This window comes from Bidens hawaiensis, unplaced genomic scaffold (assembly GCF_021521415.1).
Source record: "Bidens hawaiensis isolate Kalapana, Puna unplaced genomic scaffold, B.hawaiensis_p1.1 tig00002477_1, whole genome shotgun sequence".
NCBI classification, from domain to species: domain Eukaryota; kingdom Viridiplantae; phylum Streptophyta; class Magnoliopsida; order Asterales; family Asteraceae; genus Bidens; species Bidens hawaiensis.
Window position 1 is genome coordinate 2,957,370 of NW_027491136.1, and position 3,665 is coordinate 2,961,034.

At 38.3% G+C, this 3,665-nt stretch overlaps 1 pseudogene; it reads left to right on the forward strand.

The window, feature by feature from the left end:
* The first annotated feature begins 1,284 nt into the window (after positions 1-1,284).
* LOC143619635 (aldehyde oxidase GLOX pseudogene) lies at positions 1,285-3,052 on the forward strand (annotated as a pseudogene).
* Positions 3,053-3,665: the final 613 nt, after the last annotated feature.

Below are 3,665 nucleotides of genomic sequence, written 5' to 3' on the forward strand. Positions count from 1 at the left end.
TATAAATTAAATGCGTAACAATCACGAACAAAAACGTTACATATAGTAGATTTGTTTAAATATATGATAGACATTACAAAAGATTCAATACGAAAGGATTTTAGTGTATTTAGTGCAGGCATATTTTGACTAAATGCGCTTTATAAATTATTAAACTTAAACGATCCAACTGTCTAAACCGGGTAAAAACATTTGGCTGGTTCGAGACTTTTACAGTTGTGTTTAAAGTCCATCTGACGACTTGAAAGTTAAACTTCAAACCAACTGTTTTGCAATTATTAATTTTTTTTTTGTTAAATATGTGAATATGTGTATACGTTATAATAATGTAGCATTTTTATAATTATAAAATCTTTAATACAAACTAACGCTCTTGGGAAATGGTTAAAACAAACAGTTTGTTATAATGACTCTTGATGGACCATGGTAAGCTTTAGATTACATTGAGTTTTGAAGGATTAGATCGGGTAGTCGTAAGTCATACTATGCTATTATGCATAATAATAGTTATGTTTTCTTAGTTGACCATATTAGGCTTTAATGATCACAATGAATTTTTAATGGATCATGATAAGCTTTATTAGGTCATATTGGATTATAAAAAGGTAATTTCGGGTCGTAGAAAGCCATACTATATCACAATCGATATAATATGTGATACATGTCTTTCCCGATGATGTTGAACCTTAATAGTCATTAGTGTAACATAATGCCGTCAAAACAAATAGATGAATGGAAAGAGTTCCCTTCGGCCTTTCAGGAAAAAAAGAAAGAGGGAGGGCTATGGTCCATAAAAGATGAATTGGGTGAGGCCCAATAGGCTCGAATACATGTAGGGCCATAAGAAAAGAAAAAGGCGCCCTAAGGGATGAATCGAGTATCGAGTGTGCCAGTGTGGTACTCACTGGTACAGAAGTAAACTATCTGGCAGAATTTAATCCAAATTTTAATACTTAGATTTTGCTAAAAATCATAAATACAATAATGCTTCAAATATAATCCAAAATTTATTTCGAGATGATCCAAAAATTTTAAAAACTTTACTTCACATAAGGCTGTCTAAGTTGTTAATTTCATTAAAGAAAAATGCACACCATATCAAAAGAATGTGTAATAATAATAATTACCTAGCTAAAACTAGTAATTATCAAAAGTTATAAACCTTCTTAAACTGGAAACGTTTTTCACAATACGAAATGAATATGATCAAATCGTATTCAACTTCACTTCTTCACCAATTCCCACTTCCATATTTAAAGCTTCATTTAACCAATCTAAACAAGACCCGAAACATGACACATTATCACCGTCTCTTCCTACTCCTACTCCTCGTCATCCTCCATGCACCACCGCGTCCCGTCAACGCGGACTCATGGCTCTTACTCCACCCAAACATAGGCATCTCCGCCATGCACATGCAACTCCTCCCAAACGACCGTGTCCTGATGTACGACCGTACCGATTTCGGAATCTCCAATATCTCTCTCCCGGACGGTAAATGCCGCCCGAATTCCAACGACTGCTCCGCCCACTCGGTCGAGTACGACGTGGCAACAAACTCCGTACGCCCGTTAATGGTCCTATCAAATGTTTGGTGCTCATCCGGGAGCTTAAATCCCGACGGGACCGTAACTCAGACCGGCGGCAGTGGTGAAGGCGAGTTGGTCGTTAGAACTTATAGTTCGTGTAACATGTGTGACTGGGCTGAGATACCAAACGGGTTAGTTCGAGGAAGATGGTATGCCACCAATCATATATTGCCCGACGGCCGACAAATAATCATCGGCGGTCGGGCAACATTTAACTATGAGTTCTACCCGAAGACCCCGGAGACATCCATCGCGGTTGATTTTCCGTTTCTTTCGGAGACGTATGATCTCAACATGGAAAATAATTTATACCCGTTTGTGTTTTTATATCCCGATGGAAACTTATTCATTTTCGCGAATAATCGGGCTATTTTTTTCGATTATGTTAAGAATGAAGTGGTCAAGACATTTCCGAATATCCCAGGAGACGAGCCGAGAAACTACCCGAGCACGGGCTCAGCCGTGCTACTCCCAATGCGGATTGCACAAGGGAGTGTAGTTTCGGTTGAGGTTTTAATTTGTGGAGGTGCACCCAGAACAGCGTTTTTCAATGCAATGAATGGAACATTTGAGGGAGCTTTGAATACATGCGGTCGGATCGTGATATCCGACCCGGATCCGCAATGGGTTATGGAGACTATGCCTTTGGCACGAGTCATGGGGGATATGTTGTTGCTCCCGAACGGTAACGTTTTGGTAATTAATGGTGCGGCAGCCGGGACTGCCGGGTGGGAATTCGGGCATGACCCGGTGTTAAGCCCTGTGGTTTATCGACTGGGTAACCCGATTGAGTCAAGATTTGAGGTGCAAACCCCGGCTACTATACCTCGTATGTACCATTCGACAGCAATTCTGCTTCGAGATGGTCGGGTGCTTGTTGGCGGAAGTAACCCGCATGATAAGTATATGTTTGGAAACATACTTTATCCTACTGAGTTGAGTCTAGAGGAGTATTCGCCTTATTATTTGGATTCAAGCGTGTCGGGATTACGTCCAGTTATAATTTCACCCATGACGGGTACTAATACCACGTACGGTGATCAAATGGTTATACAGTTTGCGGTTTCAAACAATTTGGATCCGACTTCGGTCATGGTGACATTGGTGGCACCATCGTTTAATACACACTCATTTTCGATGAACCAACGGTTGTTGGTTCTTGATAGTGGCATTGTCACCGCTGTTTCTGATAGTTCAAAATACCAAGTTAATGTGACAATGCCGCCTTCGGGAAACATTGCTCCCGCGGGTTATTATCTACTATTTGTGGTGCATACGGATGTTCCGAGTGAAGGCGTTTGGATACATATACAGTGATGAAGTTTTGTTATACTATTTGTTTCTAGGTGTTTGAAATTAATAATTGATACAAGTGGCATAATTCATATAAAGATAAAGAGTGTAATATGAATGATCAATTGTAAATCTCAAAAGTTATGTAATGCTATATGTGATTGTGGTTTCTCTTGTAATAATTATAAGTTCTGTATGCAATTACTAGGTGTTTATGATTCGGTTTCAATGGTTTTGATAAAGATTATAGGTTAAACCATCGACCGATTTATTTATTTTGTTTTCAAAGACGCGAATGTGTTTCAACTAGTGTTTCTACAAGAACACAAACTGATTGGACTAGGAACAATTTTTTTATTTTATTCGGTAGAATACGTTGAGCCACTGAGGCTCTCTCGACGCAAGCGCGACGCCAAATGATTTGGCGTACCGTTTTAACCTTTCGAATATATGTATAAAAAGAATTAAAATAAGCCTGCCCCCTTATATATTCATATAAACCAAAATCTTTTATTTTTTCATAAATGTATAGTTATCTTTAAAATTTCAATCCATATTTGCATACCATTGATCTCTTCAAATTCCATCCTCTACCTCATCAAGTTCAACTATTCAGATTTTGATGTGAATGTCTTTAACTTCCAATTTCTGGCTACAATTGTTCAAGCATCCTTATTGAATGATATACTGTTTGTTCCTGTTTCAACTTTTGTGAGATTTGCTGTGATCTTCTATTTTCGTTCAATTCCTTATTAACCACACTTAATTTGTATAACTTTTGTG